At 46.9% G+C, this 24,420-nt stretch overlaps 1 protein-coding gene across 1 annotated transcript in view; it reads right to left on the reverse strand.

Moving 5' to 3' along the window:
• The window catches only part of CACNG5 (calcium voltage-gated channel auxiliary subunit gamma 5), a 54,971-nt gene extending 31,511 nt beyond the window's left edge, over positions 1 to 23,460 (reverse strand). Inside the window, exon 1 of the mRNA XM_081849948.1 lies at positions 22,880 to 23,460. The gene's annotated coding sequence lies outside the window, so the exon portion shown is untranslated. The remainder of the gene's footprint in view (positions 1 to 22,879) is intronic.
• Between the last annotated feature and the right edge of the window lie 960 nt (positions 23,461 to 24,420).

The raw sequence follows: 24,420 nt of genomic DNA on the forward strand, positions 1-24,420 counted from the left end.
CGGGGCTGCCCCCCAAAAAAACCCTGTGCCCCACTCTGCCTCCTCCTCCCCACCTGATATTGCTCAGGCATAAGGAGGCTCAGCTCCACACTCCTCATTCCCCACCTGTGCACTAGGCAGGGTCAGGATGCAACATGTCACGTGAGGCACATCCCCCCCCCCCAATGTGGGGGTCAAGTTGGCGGCCCTGAGTGTAAGTAACTTTGGCTTAGCTATATCTCTGTCCCAGGAGGATTAGTGTACACAGCTAGTACACTAATATAATCTGATGAAAGGTAGGGTGGGTCACTGGATCAACAAACATTTTCAGGGTCACACTGTCTGTCAAGGTGAGCAGTCCCTCATTTGGGTTGAGGTTGAATCCTGACAAGACAGAAGTACTGTTTTGGGGGGACAGGAGGCGGGCGGGTGTGGAGGACTCCCTGGTCCTGAATGGGGTAACTGTGCCCCTGAAGGACCAGGTGTGCAGCCTCGGAGTCATTCTGGACTCACAGCTGTCCATGGAGGCGCAGGTCAATTCTGTATCTAGGGCAGCTGTCTACCAGCTCCATCTGGTATGCAGGCTGAGACCCTACCTGCCTGCGGACTGTCTTGCCAGAGTGGTGCATGCTCTGGTTATCTCCTGCTTGGACTACTGCAATGCGCTCTGTGTGGGGCTACCTTTGAAGGTGACCCGGAAACTACAACTAATCCAGAATGCGGCAGCTAGACTGGTGACTGGGAGCGACCGCCGAGACCACATAACACCAGTCTTGAAAGACCTACACTGGCTCTCAGTACGTTTCCGAGCACAATTCAAAGTGTTGGTGCTGATGTTTAAAGCCCTAAACGGCCTCGGTCCAGTATACCTGAAGGAGCGTCTCCACCCCCATCGTTCTGCCCAGACACTGAGGTCCAGTGCTGAGGGCCTTCTGGCAGTTCCCTTGCTGTGAGAAGCCAAATTACAGGGAACCAGGCAGAGGGCCTTCTTGGTAGTGGCACCCGCCCTGTGGAACGCCCTCCCACCAGATGTCAAAGAGAACAACTACCAGACTTTTCAAAGACATCTGAAGGCAGCCTTGTTTAGGGAAGCTTTTAATGTTTAATAGGTTATTGTATTTTAATATTCTGTTGGAAGCCACCCAGAGTGGTTGGGGTATAAATAATAAATAAATTATTATTATTATTATTATTATTATTATTATTATTATTATTATTATTATTGCTGATAACACAGAGAATGAGTATGTTATAGCAAATAGCAGGGTGGACTTAAATATGGAAAACCAGACTCAACCAATCTATGCGCTAAAGAATAACACTTATTAGGTGGCCTTGGGCAATATGCCCAGCTGGCCTACTTTTATCCAATGGGACTGTTTTAAATCAAGGTAATATCAGGGTAAGCTCTGGAAAGCACTTTGTGCGTTGACAAGTGCCATAGAAATTAGCAAGGACTTGGGGGGGGAGCTCCCACTTTAATATTTATATAAAAGGTTAAGGTAAAGGGACCCCTGACCATTAGGTCCAGTTGTGGCCGACTCTGGGGTTGTGGCGCTCATCTTGCTTTATTGGCCGAAGGAGCCGGTGTACGGCTTCCGGGTCATTTGGCCAACATGACTAAGCCGCTTCTGGCGAACCAGAGCAGTGCACGGAAATGCCATTTACCTTCCCGCCGGAGTGGTACCTATTTATCTCCTTGCACTTTGACATGCTTTTGAACTGCTAGGTTGGCAGGAGCTGCGACCGAGCAATGGGAGCTCACCCCGTCGCAGGGATTCGAACCGCCAACCTTCTGATTGGCAAGTCCTAGGCTCTGTGGTTTAACCCACAGCACCACCCGCGTCCCTTATATAAAAGGTTACACGTTGACAAAGAACCAGTGCTCTGAGAACACAGGAAAAAAACCAACCCTGAGTTGAGTGTAAATGGTCTAGAGGCAAGGCTTTCTTACAGTTTGTTACACTTCCCAAGTACACTTTGGAGCTGGCATTGCAAATCTCATGTACACATCTGTCATCTTTGTGAGCAAGAGCCTTTGGCACCAGCTGGGAAGCAGACATTTGGCAAGCTTGATCTTCCTTGCTGCTTTTCTCGGGAAAAAGAATGGTCGGATTGCTTTGCAGGCAAAAATATTGCTTGAGTTCATGGTGTGCTGGTTGCCTCCGCGGTGGCAAGACTCAGCTAAGAAGGAACAGAGACATTGCTTTCTCCCATAGATTTCCTTCTTTTTTGTTTCTTTACTGAGTACTGAGTAGCAACGTTTGCACATTACATCCGTGATCCTCATGGTCAGCAAATAATGTTAGATCCACTGTAGTCTAGTGGTTAGAGTGTTGGACCAGGACCTGGGAGACCAGGGTTCAAATTCCCACTCTGCCAAAAAGCTCACTGGGTGACTTTGGGCCAGTCACCATGTAGGCCACTTTGAGCTCTTTGGAGGAAAGGTAGGATAAATTTAACAATAATTTTACTGATTGTTACTGACAAAGGGACAATGTTCTCCACTGCACCTGAAGACAGAGGAGAAGCCACAGGGAAAACACAAAGCCCTTCCTACTGCTGCTCCTTGCATTGACTGCCTGACTCTACCATATGATGGGGACAGTCCTGTCTAAGAACTCTGTGATATTATTGAGAACAGATAGAAGAGATTCTGCACAAAGTTCCACCCTCTGTAATGACTGTATTCTCTGTCATCTGGGCACTCCTTGAAAGAAGTACAGTCGTACCTAGGTTTTCGAACAGTTTAGTTCTCAAACATTTTAGCTCCCGAACGCCACAAACCTGGAAGTGAGTGTTCCAGTTTGCCAACTGTTTTTGGAAGCCGAACATCCGATGGGGCTTCTGTGGCTTCCAGTTGGCTGCAGGAGGTTCCAGCAGTCAATCAGAAGCCACACTTTGGTTTTCTAATGTTTTTGAAGTTGAACGGACTTCCGGAATGGATAAGAACTTAATTTGTTCTGGAGGTTTGTTCTTAACCTGAAACTGTTCTTAACCTGAAGCACCACTTTAGCTAATGGGGCCTCCTGCTGCTGCTGTGCCGCTGCTGCACGATTTCTGTTCTCATCCTGAAACAAATTTCTTAACCTGAAGTAATATTTCTGTGTTAGCGGAGTCTGTAACCTGAAGTGTCTGTAACCTGAAGCGTCTGTAACCTGAAGCGTCTGTAACCCGAGGTACCAGTGTACAACTGTATTGTGGAACTAGATAGGGCCCACAAAGGGGAAGCAGAAACAGAGTTTTCCTTTCTCAACAGATCTGAAATTTGCTCCTCTGAGGACAGGAGTTTCCCCATGCTGGGTATAGAGAGATCCACTGGATGGGAAAATGACTAAATCAATGTGCTTCGATGGATACCATCTGCTACACAAAGTTCAGCTTTGACATTGGTGGTACATTTTTGTAACCATAAGTTTACGAGCCCATAACCATAAGCAAGAGCCATGCTGATCTGCAAATGCAGATTCCTTAAATTTGAGTAATATTTACCAACCATGGAAGGGGCGGCAGGGGGTGGAGAGACCTGCTAAGCTTCTTCTGAAAATAGTACAGGAGCTAGTGAGCCGTGTGAAATTTAACACGCAGAGATCTCCTTCCGCATCATTCCTGCAACATCAGCTTCATGCTGACTCTTGTGTTCTGGCATCTCGGGAGCCTTTGGTCCTCCATATGTTATTAGACCACAACTCCCATCATTTCTTGCCATTTGCCATGTTGTCTGGGGCTGTTGGGAGTCAGAATACCTGGAGGGTCACAGGTCCCCCACCCCTGCTCTGCCTCTTTTGTTGTCGATCTTTTACTTCTTTTTAAAAAGATACTGCATCGCAAAGCTATCCCCGCCTTATGCCAAACTTAGCATGTCGATTGATTAAATACCATTTTGTGCCAAAAGCAAAGCTGGAGTTGCTACTTTTTGCAGCAAGGACATTGTGCCAGATGGAGATTAGTTCAACTCAGTGAATATATCAAACGGCTACATGGGAGCTTGCAAGGAACTGGGACAGAGCAGAAATAGCCCTGATGCTGGCCTTCACATTTAACAGAGGCACTTCCAAGAGCTGGCAGATGGAGGACGCCTTTGCAAGAAATGCCTCTACTTATACCGAAATGGCTTATTTAAAGGCCAAGACTTAAAATTAATCTCACTGAAGCCAACTAGGCATGTGGAAAAGGAGGGCAGAATTTAACCCAGAAACAACAGCATTTCACCGCAGCAGTTCTGCATGCTTGCAGAGGGAATTCCTAATGGCAGGGAGCCAAGAAAGGGGTCCGTGTGTAAGGAGCTTGCTCCTTTTTTAAAAAAAACAGCAACAACCCAAAGAGGTGTTTTCCTGGGAATTTTGGCTGTGTCCAGAAGCCACCTCTCTTGTGACACTGACCAGTGACCTACTGATCACCCTGGCAGGATCAACCTGGAAAAGTAGGCATTTGTCACAAGTGCGGTAAGCCAAGCAACCATCTGCTGTCTATCCTCACTGTGTCCTGCCTCAGTAGCTGGAACATTTGCCACATGTGTCCTCCTAGCACACTGTTAGAAAGTCATTGCCCCATGCCATCCCTGCCTCACTCCCCCTGCTGATAGCTCAAGAGGAGGTGCCCACCAGGAGGGAATATAGCTTTGATCAGTGGCTGTACTATGGAAGAAGGGTGTATTTGTTAGAAAGCAATACAGTGGTACCTCAGGTTACAGACGCTTCAGGTTACAGACGCTTCAGGTTACAGACTCCGCTAACCCAGAAATAGTACCTCGGGTTAAGAACTTTGCTTCAGGATGAGAACAGAAATTGTGCTCCGGCAGTGCAGCAGCAGCGGAAGGCCCCATTAGCTAAAGTGGTTATTCAGGTTAAGAACAGTTTCAGGACCTCCGAGGTCCAGAGGTACCACTGTATGTGTTATACATGACTTGGACCTATAATAATTATGCCATGTTCTCCCTCTGAAGCTATTACTATGTCACACAACAGCCAAGTCAGATTTGCCATTCAGTGGTGAACTCTACAACCCTCGAGATCCTAAGAGTCTTGCCATCACATACTAAGCCATTGTAGCTTCAACTGCAGCAATTACTCCATCTCCTTATCTGATAAGCATCAAGATGCCTGGTGCTGGTGGGGCCCAAGAGGAGCAGAAGAGGATTGTGGCTCCACAGATGGAAACAAAGACACCACCCCAGGAGTCTCTGAGCACTCTCCTGTCTTAAAAGGAGCTGGAGAGATGAAGCACAACTTCTTGCACTCCTTTTCATAGAATCATAGAATCATAGAGTTGGAAGAGACCACAAGGGCCATCGAGTCCAACCCCCTGCCAAGCAGGAAACACCATCAGAGCACTCCTGACATATGGTTGTCAAGCCTCTGCTTAAAGACCTCCAAAGAGGAGACTCCACCACACTCCTTGGCAGCAAATTCCACTGTCGAACAGCTCTTACTGTCAGGAAGTTCTTCCTAATGTTTAGGTGGAATCTTTTTTCTTGTAGTTTGGAACCATTGCTCCGTGTCCGCTTCTCTGGAGCAGCAGAAAACAACCTTTCTCCCTCCTCTATGTGACATCCTTTTATATATTTGAACATGGCTATCATATCACCCCTTAACCTCCTCTTCTCCAGGCTAAACATGCCCAGCTCCCTTAGCCTGGAGAAGAGGAGGTTAAGCGGTGATATGATAGCCCCCCTCCTTCAAAAACTTCCAGTTGCCAAGCAGGCACCCCTCTATCTGGGGGATGGGATACCATCAAGTATCTCCAGTTGGTTAGTGGTGGGCCCTGGGCAACTCTTGACAAGCATCCACCTACATTGACTGTCAAGGTCAGCCACGGAACTGCAGCCAATCCCAGCTCCTGGACAAGTGTACCTATAAAGCCCACATGTATTCTTGCTGATGGGTGAAGAGGTCCTTGTAGCAGCTGAAATGGGTCTGCCAAAAGGCCTCTCATCAAGGCACAGATCTGCTTAGCTTGTGCAATGGAACTGCAGCATAGACTTCAACATGCTCTGGGCAAATGGAACCCCATATATTTTGAGAACTGTCACTCTATGGCAGGGGATAATTGCTCATAAGAGATGCTTGTGAAGAAGTTACATTGACTGAGCTGTCTCGGGATACAGTTTGCCTTTCAGAAGGAGTGGTTATATTCAAGTATGTTGGGTCCGCAATACACACACTTCTCCACTTTTGAGGATGCTGTCCTCCTTTGTAAAGATTCTACTTTGAAGAAACAAACAAACAAAGAAAGAACAATGCCCACACTAATCTGGGCTTCAAGAGTCTTTTGCACAGAGGCCACACCTTGCCTGCAACGGAAGCTCTTGAGCGATAAATTATTCCCTCACCCTCCTAACCTAGTCTTGTAGGCAGCAACTCTCTGTTAAGTCCTGTGCCTTAATTTAAACCTTGCTGCAACAGTGCAAAGCATTCCCACCTACAAAAGAGTCACATTTGCCACTAAAATTAGCTGGAACATGTGTCATTTTGCGAATTCAAAAGGAAAAGAAAACACGGAAACAAAAGAGGCTTTGGCGGAACAAGCACCTTGTGTGTTAATGTCCCTGCGGTAGGATGAAATCATTAGCTCCATTTTTTGTTACCTTTACAATGTCTAAAGCGCTGCCTTTTCAAAAGGCACCCTGCCAAGAAGGCAGCTCTTTCCTCTCTGTCAATGCAGCTCCTCACTGGGCCCTGTAATCACAGCAAACTCTACTAATAGGAAGCAATTCCCAGCAAGGACTTGGTTCTGGGGGTTGCCCAAACAGCTAGGGAAGGGACAAGCTTTGTCAAGCTGACAAGAGCTTTCTCTAAGGCAAGCCATTTTCCACCTGTTCACTGAAGAATAGCTTGGATGTGATGATAAGGAGAGCAGAAGAGGAGGAGGAGGAAGAAGCGCTTAATTCATTTTGGAGGTCCGTTCTTAACCTGAAACTGTTCTTAACCTGAGGTACTACTTTAGCTAATGGGGTCTCCCACTGCCGCCACGTGATTTCTGTTCTCATCCTGAAGCAAAGTTCTTAACCTGAGGTACTATTTCTGGGTTAGCGGAGTCTGTAACCTGAAGCGTATGTAACCTGAAGCGTCTGTAATCCAAGGTACCACTGTACAGTTATTGTGGCATGAATCTGTGCTTGCAGTTGTGACAGAAATTCTCACAACCAAGTGTCTTAGGTAAGGAAAGGGCAGAATTTTTCTCCAATCAGAGAAGCAATTGTGGCAGCCAAAACCCTCTCTCAACCAAAGCAAAACACTTCACAAAACGCTTAGTTGGATGCTAGGTATATTGTACAACTGCAATACTTACATATCCACATCTTCGCAAGGGAAGGGGATGGAGAGAAAACCAGAACAATTCCCCACACCTCTGTGACCTCACAGTCACACACCTGTGACCTCACAGTCACACCCCCTTGACTTCCTAGCAGCCCTGCCAGTTCTGGTGGGCACCAAACTCTAAGCCATTTTTAGCCTTTGTCAAAAATCAACAATTTGCAATGCTCCTTGCTGCAGTTTGCCGATTCCAGCCTAAGAACACATGGTCTGGCATGGCATTATTTTACTTATACTTCATTTAACATCCAGGCCACACATTTGTTGGTAAGGCTTGCTGAACGGAATACCCCTTGTTTATTTTATTTTGTTTATCTAGAAATAACTATCCCTGCCCTTCTAATGTCAATGTACTACTCAGGGCTCTTTAGCAACATTTTAAAACCACAGTACACTAAAAAATATATAACAGAGATGGAAAGAATCCAACATCAAACACATATCAAACATCCATTTAGAAGCCGCAATGAGCAAGACTATAAGACCTTAGCAGGCAAACGCCTGCCAGAATGCCAATTCAAAGGCTAGCCTATAGATTTCTCATCCCCACCCACTTTATTTTCCTCTATTTGTGGTTTAAAATGTGGGTAAATACGGCAAGGAGTAGGGTGACTAGTTACATGTTGTGCATGCTAATTCATATGGCTATACACCAATGCAGAAATAATTGCAGTGATTTAAACAGAAGCATAATAAATCTTACCAAGAATGGGGAAGATGACTGTGACCTGGGACTCTGCTACACAGCTGCAAATTATACGTTTTAAATGTGTTGTGCGATATACAAATGTGACAATAGATGGCGACAATGAGCTATGCAAAATTCAATGTATTTTTCAAAATGATTTTTTTTTGAAAAGCATTTTCACAGCGTTTTTTAAAAATGTGTTAAATGTGTGACATTTTAATGTATTTTTAAGCTTTGTTGGAAGCCGCCCAGAGTGGCTGGGGAAACCCAGCCAGATGGGCAGGATACAAATAAACAACAACAACAACAACAACAACAACAAAAACAATTTCTGTGTGTGTAGATTCCAGATTACCCATGTGTCCACTTCAAGGCTTTTCTTGCTCTCCCTTACAGTGGTTCTTTATCTTTAATAGATGCTTCAACTAGACACTCCTTCAAAGAGAGGCCTTCCTCTTTGAAGTAGGGCAAATGTTCCCCTAGCTCAAGATGGTGGTGGTTGAAACAACGAATAATCTGACGCAGTAATCGTGTCAGAGGGAGTGCACACCTGTGCACATGTGTGACAGAGCAGGTACACTTTCCCTCCAACATTTCTCCAATGAAAATAGGGACATCCTGGGGGCCACTAGGGGCGCATTGGAAGATGGTCGACAATACCATCTCTCCGACCCACACGGGGTAATTAAGAGGCTGTTATGGGAGTAGGCAGCCTCCCTTGTTGCCCCAAGGAAATGGGGAACACTGCCCTTGCCTGCTGTGCCCATAAATCACCCCCTAATTCAAAAGAAGGGGGTGAGGGCCCTAGGCAGAATCCCCCCTTGTGGGCCTCGGCTCTCCTGGACGCTGTCTCTGATCGTGCACTAGCTGCAGCAATTTGGAATAATTAATTACAAAAGAAGCAAATACACATATTTCAAGTGAAGAAGGGGAGTGAAGTCTGCTAATTTAAGTGACCTCGGCGAAAGAAGACGACGGGTTGGAGAAACAGGAATATTTTACGATGAAGATACACCAAAGGCTGGGTATGTTGACAACAGGACTGAATGGGGGGGAGGGGCTTTTTTACTGTCCTTCTATGTGATTTACAAGAACCCCTCCTCATTAGAATCGTCGGTTGAACTGACCCAGGCAGGATGATTAAGGTCTGTGTGGAGATAAACTTTAACCAAAAGTATGCTTTATGGAGATCGAGAAGCAATAAGAGCTTTTGGAATGGCGCAGCAATTAATTCGGAGTCACCATCTTGCCAAAGGATTTATAGCCGGGAGGAGGAACGGACTCATTTTCAGACTGCATTCCTGGTGAATCTCCTCAGAGGTTTTGAGAAAGGAGGCAGATTCAAATCAAATCAAATTTTATTAAACGGTCACAGACCAGATTGGTTCGTACAGCTAGTCAGCGAAACATAACACCAGAAAAAACAAAGGACAATTTCAATACAGATTAGGCCATAACAACAATTTAAGATTGGACAGCATGAATAAGATTAAGTATTTGCCTTTGCCTGCATGTTGACATTGGAAAGCTCTTGTTTTCTGCGCCTGATAGCGGCTGCACAGAATTTAGCAACATTGATCGTGATTACAGGAACCTTATCTTCTACCAAGGCTCTCATACATTGAAGTTCTGATTCATTTTTAAGCTTTTGTAGAACTGGGGCAATAAAGGTCAGGCGTAGATCCTCGTAATAGCTACAGTGCAGCAATACATGCAAACTTGTTTCCACTTCCGATGAGCCACATGGGCAAACACGTGACTCATATGGTTTGCCCTCATATCTGCCTAACAGCAGGGCAGAGGGCAGAACGTTTAATCTGGCCAGGGTAAAGGAATGTCTGTACTTAGGTATTTGTAAATCAGCCAGATAGTTTGCGGGTGAGAACCCTCTCCCAAAGTCTCTAATTGTGGCGTGTTTATCCATTTTGCCCATATGACATTGCAGCTCTATGTCCCTAATGCGCTGGAGCACTTGACTTCTGGCTCTCTCATATCCTGCCGCTATCAAGATCTGCGGGGAGAATCCCAAGCTTCTTATCTTTTCAAACAGGGAAGCTTTCCAGGTAGAATGAAAGGTGTCTAAGAGTGTTAAGGGCGCCAAACCGGCCGGGAAAAAAATAAGTTTTAACCAGTAGTGTATCTTTAGAATCCACAAACGCGCGTTAACGGGTAGTTGTCCAACTTCTAAGCGGACAGCTATATTAGATACACAGGGAGGGATCCCCAATAAACACCGATAGAATTTTGCTTGAAATGCCTCCATAGGCGCAAAATTTTTAAAACTGCAAACCTGGGATCCATAGGTGAGTTGTGGGAGTATTTTTGCAGCAAAAACCTGGGAGGCCGCTGGAACGTATTTTCCCCCTTTCCCATGAAAGAATCTTGTAAGGGCTTTGTTGGCCCTTCCTGCGTTGGCAATGGCGTTTATCATCTGTTGGTGCCACGAGACCCTTTCCTGAAAAGTTATTCCCAGGTATTTGAAAGTTGCTACCTGGTCAATAGGTTGACCATTAATTCTCCATTTGTGTTTCCTTCTTTTTTTTGAAAACACCATAATTTTAGATTTGCTGTAATTTATTAATAGTTGTTCTGCTTGACAATAATCAGCAAGTGATCTCAAAAGCTTCCTCAAGCCAACGCAGGAAAAGGAGAGTAGGACTGCGTCGTCCGCATACAGAAGCACCGGGAGGGGCATACCTGCCAGTTTGGGAGGGTGGGCATTTTCTTTCGCCATATTTACTGCTAGAGAGTTAATATAAAAATTAAATAGCATTGGCGCGAGGACACATCCTTGTTTAACCCCATAGTGTGTTTTAATTTCTTTAGTTAGATGGCCTGACCGATCGCATCTTACCCTCACCCTGGTGTTTTCGTATAGACCACGGATAAGGCGTAATAAGCGTTTATCTATGTTTGTAGCGCCAAGCTTTTCCCAGAGTCTATCCCTTGGTATTAGATCAAAGGCCGATTTGAAATCCACAAAAGCTGCATATAAAGACCCCCCTTTTCTAGAGTATTTGTCTGCCAGGTGTTGAAGGATAAGGGCCTGGTCTATAGTTGAACGCTTTGCTCTAAAACCAGCTTGAGCTTCTGATAGAATATGCTCTCTTTCCATCCACTCCACTAATTTGTCACATAAATGAGCAGCGTATAGTTTGCTGATAATACTTAATAGACTGATTGGTCTATAGTTAGCTGGCTCAGATCTGTTTCCTTTCTTGAATATTGGAATGATGATGGCTAAACCCCAGTCCTCAGGGATAATAGCTGTTTGATTTATACTAGTGAATAAGGCGGCTAGCACAGGGGCCCACCATTCAACATTTGCCTTAAGAATTTCTGGTGGGATATTGTCAGCACCCGGGGCTTTCCCTGATTTAAGAGATTGAATGAGGCCAGTAATTTCTTCTGTGGTTACAGGGGGCCATTCCTTGCCAAATTCACTTGAAGCGGGAAGCAGAGCTGGGACCAGTTGATTTGATGAATATAATGAGAGGAAAAAGGCCTCCCATGCTCCAGCAGGTATAGAGTATTCGATTTTGATCGGGGAGTCTCTCCAGCTTTTTGCAATTGTTTTCCAGAACGTGGCAGAATCTTTCCTTCGGGAGGCCTCCACTAGGCACTGCCATTCCTCCCTTTGTGCCTGGAGCTTTTTCTTGTTAATCAAAGCTTTATAACTGCGTTTTAACTCAAACCAGTCTAATGGAAGCGAAGGTAGGTTCGCTGCTCTATAGTTCCTGTACTTATCCAGCAGGAGGCGTTTCATGGCCATGCATTCTTGGTCAAACCAGGGTTTGGATTTATTAGAGTGTAGAGATTGCCGTGGCATTTTTTTGTTAGTCAGATAAGGTTGTAGGGACGAAATCAGTTCCCGGAACATGTCTAATCTAGCCTCAGGAGTTGGGGAATTAACGAGGTTCTCCTTTCTAGTAAGAAAAGTATCTGAGTGAAGTCTTTCCGATATTTCATCACTCAATTTGCTGGACCATTTAATACGCGAGTATCTTAGCTCCATGTTTTCGTAACATGGGGCTTCAAGTTTATCAGAGCAAAATAAATCTTTTCTTACGTCCAGTATTAAACAGAGCGGTAGGTGGTCGCTGTCAACCCTCTCCACCACTTTGTATTCCCGTGCTCTGCTCAAAAGGTTAGATGACACTAGGACGTAATCGATAGTGGAGGCTCCCATGTTGGATATAAATGTGAATTCCCCACTGGGTTCTCTGTCGACACGACCATTTAATACGGTCAGATCCAAATTGTTGGAAAAACGTAGAAGGCATAGGCCTGCGTAGTTGCAGCCCTTGTCTTTTGAGAGCCTTGGGGGAATAAAATGGGCTTCTTCAGAAATGGGAGGTACGTCATGGAAATGAGCATATAACGCTTTGTCTGATTGGCCAATTCTGGCATTTAAATCCCCAGCCAGCAGCACTGCCGCTGCAGGAGTTTCATTCATTAGCTCATCGACATATGATTCTAGCCTATGCCAGATATTTTTGATAAGCTGCTTGCCTCTTTGGGGAGGGGCGTATATATTAATCAATAGAAGTGTGCAATATCTGCATTTCATTAATAATGCCATGGCCACACTGCTCAAAGGCTCCATCTCGACGAAAGATGCTCTCAGCCTTGTGGATATTAGAATGCCTAGCCCACCCTTAACTCGTCCCCCTTTGTTGCTTGGTGAACCTGCGAGCGAGAATGAGGCAAAACCATTTACATCTAAATCCCCTGTTAGCCATGTCTCTTGCAGGAAGACTATATCATGATCTTGAATGAAATTGACAAATGATTGGTCAGTCGCCTTGTTGAGCCAACCAGCAATGTTCCATGATAAGAATTTAAGATTGGCTTTATCGCAGTCGAGTCTTTGTGCAGATTGGTGAAGATTAATGACACTAAGACTGTTTTGATGTATGGAACTGATGTTATATGGAAAACGTCTGGATATGGCTACTGGATAAAAAAAATAATATCCATGCAGGATTACAAACTGTTCTAACCAGCTTGTGGAGACTATCAGAGGTCACAAAAAGAAAGGAAAAATATATGAAAATAACAACAAGAGATGTGGAAAAACAATAAGAAAGGACTGGATAGTACTGTGAACATCATAAGGTTAGATTTGTGGACATTAAAACAGCAGTAAGAAGCAAGAAGTTGATTGGATCTCCTTCGGAACTTGAAATATGGGTACCCCCAACAAAAATTTAAAATTCAGCTGTGTAATTTGGAATTTATGTAATTTGGTTTGATTTGATGTGATTGGTCGGTTAATAAAAAATTATTCTTAAAAAAAAGAAAATAGGGACATCCTAGTCCATAATGATAATTATATTAATAATTTATTTATACCCCACCTATGTAACTGGGTTGTCCCAGCCTCTCTGGGTGGCTTCCAAAATATATATAGAACATTTAATATTTAAAAAAACTCCCTCAAAACACTTCCCTATACAGTGGTACCTCAGGTTAAGTACTTAATTCGTTCCAGAGGTCCGTTCTTAACCTGAAGCAGCACTTTAGCTAATGGGGCCTCCTGCTGCTGCCACATCGCCAGAGCACAATTTCTGTTCTCATCCTGAAGCAAAGTTCTTAACCCAAGGTACTATTTCTGGGTTAGCGGAGTCTGTAACCTGAAGCGTATGTAACCCGAGGTACCACTGTACAGGGCGGCCTTTATATGTCTTCAAAGGTTGTATAGTTTATCTGCTTGACTTGGGGTTCACATGACTCCATTTCTCCAGTGAAAATGGGGAAATCCTAAAGAAAAGTGGGATACTCCGGAATCAAATCAGAAACTGGGACGGCTTTTGTAAAACCGGGACTGTCCCTGGAAAATAGGGGCACTTGGAGGGTCTCTGCACATAGATATGCAAGTATATATCATGGGAGGCAGACAGAGGTGAAAACCACTGCGCTCCCAATGAGCATCTGTTCTGTACAAGATTTATCATTTTATTGTTATTACGTTTCTCAAGGACTCTTCCCTCCCAAAGGAGCCCAGGGCACTTAACAGAATGAACAGAAATAAAAGAAAAACAATTCCAACCTGTACTGCAAGAAATCTCATTTAACACATTTCTTTTAGATACCGTTTGTTAGAAGCAGTGGAATTAAGGACTAAGGCACGTCTAAAAGGAACCACTTCATGGAGGTAAAGGTAAAGGGACCTCTGACCATTAGGTCCAATTGTGGCGGACTCTGAGTTTATGGCGCTCATCTCGCTTTATTGGCCAAGGGAGCTTCTGGGTCATGTGGCCAGCATGACTAAGCCGCTTCTGGCGAACCAGAGCTGTGCACGGAAACGCCGTTTACCTTCCCGCTGGAGCGGTACCTATTTATCTACTTGCATTGGAGTGCTTTTGAACTGCTAGGTTGGCAGGAGCAGGGACTGAGCAACAGGAGCTCACTCCCTCACGGGGATTCGAACCACCAACCTTCTGATCGGCAAGTCCTAGGCTCTTGTGGTTTAACCCACAGCGCCACCCGCATCCCATTTCATGGAGGAGAGGGCCACAAAAGGCTACTCGCCAACAATGGTGATGCTTCTGCAGACCAGCTGGCAGAAACCACAGGAGGGGAGAGTGCTCTGGTGCTTGGGTCCTGTTTGTAAGTTTCCCCATAGGCATCTGGTTGGCCACTGTGAAACCAAGAAGCTGGACTACATGGTTCAGTGGCCTGATCCACCAGGGGTCTTCTTATGTTCTTGTATCGTCTGGCTGTGAGTCGTGAAGGCCACTCCCTGCAAGGCCCTTTCCACCTGGCCTAGGGGGGCGAGGCCCAGACTCGCCAGCTCTACTAAAGGGGCTCTTGGTGAGACCAGGGGAACATCGCTATGCCTGACAATAAACCCTAACTATGGTATTCTTTTGCCCCATCTTTTTGTGCCTGCCAAACAGCTGTGCCACCTTATGACAATGTTTTATTCTTTTGTTAATTATGCTGTTTTAAATGTGTATTTTATATTTGACTTCATTTAGTAATGTTTTTTTCCTTTCTGAAATGTTTAAGATTTTTTTTGGGTTAGCTTTGTTTTAAATATGTATTCTGTAGTTGACCTCCTTTGTAATGTTTTATTTTGAAATCTAAGATAATATTTCAGTTTTCTGTTAATTACAGTGGTACCCGTTCGCAACATGAAAAGAGAACAACCTGCACCGGCGCGTCTGCGCGGGTTGCGATTTGCTGCTTCTGTGCATGTGCGTGATGTCATTTTGCGCTTCTGCACATGCGCGAGCGGCGAAACCCAGAAGGAACCCTTACCGGTACTTCTGGGTCGCCACGGGACGTAACCTGAAAGGACGTAACATGAAGCGGACGTAACATGAGGTATGACTATATCTTGCTTTGACTGTATGCTCTATATTTGACTTTCTTCAGAAATGTTTGATTCTGGCTTGTTTTATTGATGTTTTGATATGCCATAAACCGCTTTGAGATTTTTCATAAAAATATAAAGCGTTATAGAAATGAAATAAATGAATAAATAAATTATAGAGCTGTTTTTGAACTCCAGCTCTTTTTTGGACTACAACTCCTATCATCTCTAGCTAGCAGGACCATTGGTCAGGGATGATGGGAATTGTAGTCCAAAACAGCAGGAGACCCAAGTTTTGGAAACCCTATTATAGAGGAAGGGCATAGGTCTGCAATGGACAAAACCTCCAACAACCTGCACATCTAACATATTTGAAATGACGCATGTGCTAGGTTTTGCTTTGTGAATGCTGATATTATAAAATCAGTAATAATAATAATAATAATAATAATAAAATTTTAAAAAGCAGTGGAACCGATGTGTGAGAAGTCAGCCTGCTAACCTTGCGAATGCAGCTGAAAATGCTTTTCTCTCTGGGAGGGGTGGGGAATGGCAAACACATAAGCGGACACCTTGCGCCTTGCAACACCAGCACGTTCAAACCGGCATTGCGATAGAGCGCCAAGGAGTGCCAAGTATGATGAATGGGGTTTTGTTTTGTTTTGTTCTGGGAAAGAAAGCAAACTCATCCATTTTGCAGGCTGATATCATCAGAGAAGTTGCCCAGGCAGTTTGAAGAGCCTTATCCAGGAGGAACGTTTCGTAGAGGTTCTGAATCGGAAGCAATTGTGGGCTAGGAAGGCTGGGATACTAGTCTAAGCGTGCAGCGAAAGCAATGGACAAGAGGACCTGGACAGATGTCCCAGTGCTGCCCAAGCTTTTCTTCCCAGGCAGCTGGACCAAGTGTCCCCACACCTACGGCCCACCAAGCAGTCCCAGCAACCCACGGGCATGGCTGGCGTGCGTCCTGGGGGCATGGTGTGCCTGTTAGGATATAGTTCCGTTCCACCTTAAAAGGGTACAGGCATGACTGTTGTGTGTCACATGCCTGTTTACTTCCAGCACGGTCTGCTGGGAACTTCCGTTTGTATATTGCTTTTGCTTTCTGCTGTTTTGCTGGAGACGAAGGGAAGCAGACATGTTTTTTCCTTTGTTCCTGCTGCTGAATAAAAAGCTGTAAAATACTGCTTACACATGGCTCTGTCCGCCTCTTCTGCTGTGAGAAGATTTATTCACTCTGCTGATAGAGCGTGCATGGGTCTCTAAACGTATCTGAGGCTCGTGTCGCTGATTGACTGATGCTGTTCCAAGGGAGACCAGTGATCATCCGGCTGCTGGCCGGTGGCTGGAGCCAGCTGGGGGCCTGCCTGATGCCCCCGTCTCCCCAGCAGTATCCCAACAGTGCCGCCCGCAGGGACGTGGCGTGCTGCCTGCGGGGCCGTGGCACCCGGCATGGTGGCAGGTGCATGGTGCATGTCTGGGGGGGTGGCCGCGATAGTACCCCCTCCCCGATGGTGCTGGGGGCGGGGCGCTCCCCCCCCCCCGCGCCCAGCTGCTGGTGCCTCAGTACAGCTTTTCCTACTATTCTGTATAAAGATGAGCAGATATTTACAACTGCACATGTACACACACCTGTGTAAGCAAGGAACGTAGAAGCAATCACAGCAAACCTTGCCGGTGGCAGAAACAGCGCTAAGTGACTACAGTGGTACCTCAGGTTACATACGCTTCAGGTTACATATGCTTCAGGTTACAAACTCCGCTAACCCATAAATATTACCTCGGGTTAAGAACTTTGCTTCAGAATGAGAACAGAAATTGTGTGGCGGCAGCAGGAGGCCCCATTAGCGAAAGTGGTGCTTCAGGTTAAGAACAGTTTCAGGTTAAGAACAGACCTCCGGAACAAATTAAGTTCTTAACCCGAGGTACCACTTTACTGGCAGCAATGACTAGCAACCAACCTTTCGACTACTGTATTGTCAGAGGTGTAGCGTGCATGGCTTGTGCCTGGCGTGTGCCCAGGTGCAGGGCTGCGCTGTGCCCCTACCTGCCTGTGACCCTTGGCGGGCACAAACAGGCACACACACCTTAAGGGTGCACTCACACAGCCCCGCCAGCCCCGCACTGCTTTGCGATGCTGCAGGGCTGCATGAGTTCTATGCAACAGGCATGCGCCATGAACAGGAAGGGTGCGTCCCTGTTGCATCCTCACATGTGCTCCTTGGACACATGTGTGTTGCACCTGCCAAGGGCTGCAGGCAGGTAGGGGCGCAGCAACATGGGGCTGGCAGGGTAGGGAGGAGCAAAATGCACCCCCATGCATCTGGGGGCACCACCCCTCTGGCCCTCCCTACACGAGGCCACTGCTTACTGGTTAGTATTCGTCTACACCTGTCTAAGGCTAAGGCCACTCATAAGCATACATTAAAGCCAGGCATGGCCACACTTGGCCCTCCAGCTGTTTTGGGACTACAATGCCCATCATCCCTGACCACTGGTCCTGTTAGCTAGGGATGATGGGAGCTGTAGTCCCAAAACGGCTGGAGGGCCAAGTTTGGCCACCACTTCATTAAAGCACTATGGTACACTTTTGACATCCATGGCTTCCCCCAAAGAATTCTGGGAGATGGAGCTTGTTAATGGTGCTGAGAGTTGTTATTCCCAATACAGCTTGGGTCCCACGAAGGAAGAGAGGTGAGATCTAAAGGTACAGAAATATTTTAAATTTCCTCATCCAAAAACAGCATAATCCTATGTATGTTCACACGGAAGTGAGTAATTCAATAGTTAATGGGGATTATGCCGAGAAAAGTGAGCCTACTCAGATGTAAGGTCTATTGAATTCAATGAGAGTTCCTTCCAGGTAAGCGTGTAGAGAGCTGCAGCCTTAAAGGTAAAGGTAAAGGGACCCCTGACCATTAGGTCCAGTCATGGACGACTCTGGGGTTGCGGCGCTCATCTCGCTTTACTGGCTGAGGGAGCTGGCGTACAGCTTCTGGGTCATGTGGCCAGCATGACTAAGCTGCTTCTGGCGAACCAGAGCAGTGCACAGAAATGCCGTTTACCTTCCCGCCAGAGTGGTACCTATTTATCTACTTGCTCTTTGACGTGCTTTCGAACTGCTAGGTTGGCAGGAGCAGGGACCAAGCAATGGGAGCTCACCCCATCGCGGGGATTCGAACTGCCGACCTTCTGATTGGCAAGCCCTAGGCTCTGTGGTTTAACCCACAGCACCACCCACGTCCCAGCTGCAGTCTTAATGAACCTCAAATGCAGGTTGCAAGTAGGAGAAATTTAAGCTCAATTTCCCCATCAAACTCAATGGGAGTTTAAAGTTGAAATCCTATGCTGGCTTACCGAGGAGTAAGCCCCATTGAGCACACCTTCCACTCTGAAGTACTTAACTGGATGGATCATGCCTCTGTTTGGGTCAGAATATTAGGTCACAAAACTTTTCATTCCAACATTACATTGATTTAAGGGCCATTATTCAAAAAACAATCAGCTAATTGCCAATGTTCCTAAACTTGTACTATGCTAATTTTATCCTTTCTGGGGATAAAAAAAAAATGCTTCATTCCTCTAAACTAGTCACGTACCAGTGGTAGTTTATTTTTATGGCTCTTAGCAGATTTATAATCCAAAATATCATTCTCCTACACGTGAAAGTACATTTTCTCATGTTTGGTGTAACAAAAATGTGTCAGGAGTAGTTCACTGCCACCCACCCCAGCAACCCATATGCTAATACTAAGAAAACCTTTGATATTCAAGGAATAATTTTTTGGTATATAAATGAGCAAACAACTAGAGGCAGGCAGTTCCCAATTCATGCGGGGGTTACGTTCCGAAGCCCCACGTGTTTAAATGAAATCACAAACAGTGGTACCTCGGGTTAAGAACTTAATTCGTTCTGGAGGTCTGTTCTTAACCTGAAACTGTTCTTAGCCTGAGGTACCATTTAAGCTAATGGGGCCTCTCACTACCACCGCCGCACGATTTCTATTCTCATCCTGAAGCAAAGTTCTTAACCCGAAGTACTATTTCTGGGTTAGCGGAGTCTGTACCCTGAAGCGTCTGTAACCCAAAGTACCACTGTATATCTGAAACATCATTGGAAAAGCCTGCAAACACCCTCCAAACCTCTGGAAACCCTGGAAAAAACTCTTTAAGAAACCAGCAGCACTTATGAGATGCCAAACTCCACCACAATCACTACCCTCCAAACTTCCAAGCTCAAAATTCCAATTCTCCACAGGCTTCAATGGTCAGTGCAAGGGCTCCTGGGATTGAACTTGCAAAGGCTTGTGGGATTGCTAGGCACTGTTTATGTGTATTTTTGTTTTGTTTTTTTGCCCTTTCTGGACTCTTTTAGGGCTGTTTTGCCATTTTTTCCCTAGTTTGGGCACAATGCACGTGTGCAGGGCGTGCACCCATTGAACCTGCGTAATTGGTGAGTTGCCCACATTCACATAAACATAAGAAGTTTGAAGCAGCCCTCATAAGCAAAACTCCTAATAATGGGGAGCAGGAATGCTATTTGAGGCAGGGCAAGGAGAAGAGTCCTGTTGAACTCAGGACTGTTCTACTCTACCAGTTGGCCCCATACAAGGCACAGTCTGGGCCGGTGGAAATCCTCTCTGTTTCCTTTGGAAGCACCTTCACAACAACAGTTTGGAAACTTACAGAATATGGCAGTTAGCACACTTTTAGGAAACAGGTGTTTGAATCACATGCTATTATACACCAGTTAGATCGGCTGCCTGTTTATTTCTGGGCCCAGCACAAGGTGCTGATTTAAAGCCTGGCTTGGCTATATCGAGCTACAGTGGTACCTCGAACTGCAGACACGATCCGTTCCGGGGTGCTGTTCACACCCTGAAAAGTCCGCAACTAGAGTGGCGCTTCTGTGTATGAGCAGAGTGTGATAGAGCGCTTCTGCACATGTGCGAAGTGTGCAGAACGCTTCTGCGCATGCGGCGAAACCTGGAAATATACACTTCCGGGTTTGTCGTGTTCGCAAGCTGAAAAGACGCAACATGAACCTAACGCAACACGAGGTATGACTGTATCTGCACCCTGCCCTACTTGTAAGATTGGCATCTGAGGCCCCTGCTTTGTGTTCCACTGGTGAGAGTTGTTAAACTGGTGAGCACCAGGGACAGAGTCTTTCTTGTGGTGGCCCCGCATTTCTTGAACACCATATCCAGGGAGATACCTTGTTTTGGAACACAGGAAGCTGCGTTACATTGGTGCATCTCATTCAGTATTGTCTACACCAGGGTTTCTCGAAGTTGGGTCTCCAGCTGTTTTCGGACTACAGTTCCCATCATCCCTGAACACTGGTCCTACTGGCTAGGGATGATACGAGTTGTAGTCCAAAAACAGCAGGAGACCCAAGTTTGGGAAACCCTGGTCTACACGGTCTCCAGAGTCTCAAGCAGGCGTCTCTCTCAGTCCTACCAAGGGGATGTTCTACATGACCGTTTGGAAAACCATAAAGACTTTTTCTTCTGGTGGTCTGCATTCAGGTGGTGTTATGGAGCTGAGCTGCTGTAGATGCTGATCTGCCGCTGCTACACTTAATGCAATGTTATTATCTCAATAACTGGAATCTTAGTCAAAACAAAATAAAAAAATTCCTTCCAGTAGCACCTTAAAGACCAACTAAGTTAGTTCTAGGTATGAGCTTTCGTGTGCATGCACACTTCTTCAGATACACTGAAACAGAAGTCACCAGACCCTTCTAAATAACAACTGCAATAGAGTCGTCAACAGGCTCATCACAGCTATCTGCCAATCACCCATTCCCACCACCCTTCTGAGTAATACCCCTCCCCACCTTCCCACTATTTAGAAGGGTCTGGTGACTTCTGTTTCAGTGTATCTGAAGAAGTGTGCATGCACACAAAAGCTCATACCTAGAACTAACTTAGTTGGTCTTTAAGGTGCTACTGGAAGGAATTTTTTTATTTTGTTTTGACTATGGCAGACCAACACGGCTACCTATCTATAACTGGAATCTTAGTATATGGCTTAGGTAGCAAGCTGCCTAAAAGGCGGGACATAAATCTAGTAAACTATCAAACAAGCAAACAAAACTACTCTTGGGAAGTCTCTCTCTCAGGCATGGCTCCTGTGAAAGAAGAAGAAGAAGAAGAAGAAGAAGAAGAAGAAGAGGAGGAGGAGGAGTTTGGATTTGATATCCCACCTTTCACTCCCTTTAAGGAGACTCAAAGCGGCTAACAGTCTCCTTTCCCTTCCTCCCCCACAACAAACACTCTGTGAGGTGAGTGGGGCTGAGAGACTTCAGAGAAGTGTGACTGGCCCAAGGTCACCCAGCAGCTGCACGTGGAGGAACGGAGACGCGAACCCGGTTCCCCAGATTACGAGACTACCGCTCTTAACCACTACACCACACTGGCTCTCCAGGAATAACTCTGCATTCATTCCCAGGACGGCTGATGCTAAATGCAAGTGCTGCTTTTGCCATCTCACTTGAAACAAACTTATGTATAGAAGCTTCTCCTGTTGTCGTTTATTAGCAGTCCGTCACCCCTGTCACGTGGCGAGAGCTTTCCAAGGGACCATGGGCATAGCCAGGATTTGGGGGGAGGGTAGGACTTTTGTCGGGGGAGGGGGTGCAGAACCGACCTGATTAGTCAGTTAAGTATTTATATTACTTGATTCTGGGGGAGGGGCAGCTGCTCCTCCCTGCACCCCTGGCTACACCCATGCAAGGGACCCAGCTGAGGTCAAGGTTCAAAGGCCACCACTTGTGAAAAACTGCAGGGATTCCAGACTCCATCCCTATTCAGAGACAGGTAGTGTCCTGCTGGTGAGTGGAGCGCAGCTTTTCTTATTGGAGTGCCACAGACGGAGTGGGAGAAGAAACAGCTTTGCCTCTGCCTTCCGGGGACCACCATTCCACAGCCCCCACTACTACCCACAGCTAAGTCGCGGTCACCCAAGAACTGCAACAGCAGGCGGTGGCTTGCGCACCTGAACCAGCCTCCCAGGTTCACAAGCGCAGGCAGAACTTTCACAAGTGCAGGTCAGTGGAGACCGCTCACACGTTCAGCTAAACCCCAGAGTCGCCAAGCGTTACAGGGTGAGATGCGTGTGTGGACCAGAGAGGAGAGAGAGGGGGGTTCTCGGCTACCCTGCCCTTCCGCAGATGCTCCAATAAAAGCGACAACCGCCTGCATCGAGTCGTCGGGGTCCCCGTGACACGCCGCTCCACTCTCGCCAGGTCTCAGCCCAGGACCGCCTACAGCCTCCAAGGGGAACTGTGGTTGTCTGGAATATCCCCACATCCAAGGGAACACCGAGGGCACCCAAAGCGGGAGTCCAAGTTGCGCACGAGCCCAGGAGTCCAGAATCGCTCTCTTTCTCACACACAAAACGCAGAGTCCTCTTTGCTGATCGGCACATGGCCAAGGCGCAATGAACACCTCCCCACAAACGTCTTGCGACCCCCACCTCCAAAGCAGCAGAGCCCCGCGCTCTCCCTAGGACGCATCGGCTGCCACCCTCCTCCCTTCCTCGCCAATTCAAAGAGGGAGTAGCTCTTACCTTTGGGCGCCAGGTGAGTCCGGAGCTCCCCTTTGCAAAGGACCCGAGCTCCCCACAGTTTAGACGCGCCCCTTTCCCCCTAGGATGCGGGGTGGCAACGCTCCGATCCGAGGCAGTGGATCTGGGGCGCGCGGCTGCGAGGGTCTCTAACTGGAGCGCTGGAAGGACGCGCGGAGTTGCGCGCTGCTCCAGCGCCGCGCTTTTTATCCCTCGCTCGCCCGCCTCCCCTCGGGGCGTTGCTTCGAGGGGCGGCCAGCGCGGGAGGGAGGGGGCCCCCTAGAGGAGAAGAGGCGCGAAGGCGGCGTGCCGGCAGGAGGAGCTGGTGGCAGCGGGGAGTGTTGCTGCAGAGACCCCCCCTCCCCAACCCACAAAGGCTTCCCTCGGCTGGGCAGCCTCTTTGGCAGCTGCACCCAGGACGCGGAGGGGAGGGGAGGGGGGTCCTGGGCGTCGCTGCTGAAATACAGCAGCCAGAAAGCTCGAGGGCTCGCTTCCCCGCAGAGGGACACGGAGGGGAGAAGAAGACGGAGGCTGGAACAGGCTCAAGGGTGCCGGACGGGGCGGGGAGACCCCCCCTGGTCTCCTCCTCTTGCCACCCCCTGGAATAACCGGCGACATCTAAAAGACACCTGCCGCCCACCCCATCAGATCCAGGAAGTGCCTCACTGAAGGTCAACAAGGTCGGAACCAGCAGGGTCCTTAATGGGAGATCCTAACCTAACCAACCACCGCTGGAGCTCTCTCTTTGTTGTTAAGAAATGAGTACATTTCCATTTTTAAATCCCGCCCCCGCCCCCATCTGTGAAAGCTCTTTAAGAAAAAAGGACAGGGAACCACTCTAGCAAGTGGGGCAGTATACCAAACAAACAAATAAAATTTAAACTATAGACGTATTTAAAAAATAAATAACAGAATTTAAGGTATGATTCATGCCAGTTAGAAATCCCTTTCATTTCAATGGGATACTCAAAGCACATGTTTAACTCTCTTCTAGAAGCTCAGGGAATGAGAACTAGCTCTCTAACCTTGGATGAAACATGCCCTGTGTGTATGTGTGGTTATGATAATCAAAAATATGCTAAAATTATGGTCGTGCTCCACAGTTGAAGGCTTACACAAATGGTTGAAAATTCGTTACATGCCATAGTCGGTTTCCAAAATCTATCCAGGTCCTTTGCAACTTTGGGACTTTACTAAAGCATGGGTGGTAGTAATTAAGCAGGGATTACAACCTTTCTGGGACACGGGTGGCGCTGTGGGTTAAACCACAGAACCTAGGACTTGCCGATCAGAAGTTTGGTGGTTTGAATCCCCGTGACTGGGTGAGCTCCCATTGCTCGGTCCCTGCTCCTGCCAACCCAGCAGTTCAAAAGCACGTCAAAGTGCAAGTAGATAAATAGGTACTGCTCCGGCGGCAAGGTAAACGGCGTTTCCGTGCGCTGCTCTGGTTCGCCAGAAGCGGCTTAGTCATGCTGGCAACATGACCCGGAAGCTGTACGCCGGCTTCCTCGGCCAATAAAGCGAGATGAGCACCGCAACCCCAG

Source organism: Podarcis erhardii (genome assembly GCF_964252035.2).
Source record: "Podarcis erhardii genome assembly, chromosome: 2".
NCBI classification, from domain to species: Eukaryota; Metazoa; Chordata; class Lepidosauria; order Squamata; family Lacertidae; genus Podarcis; species Podarcis erhardii.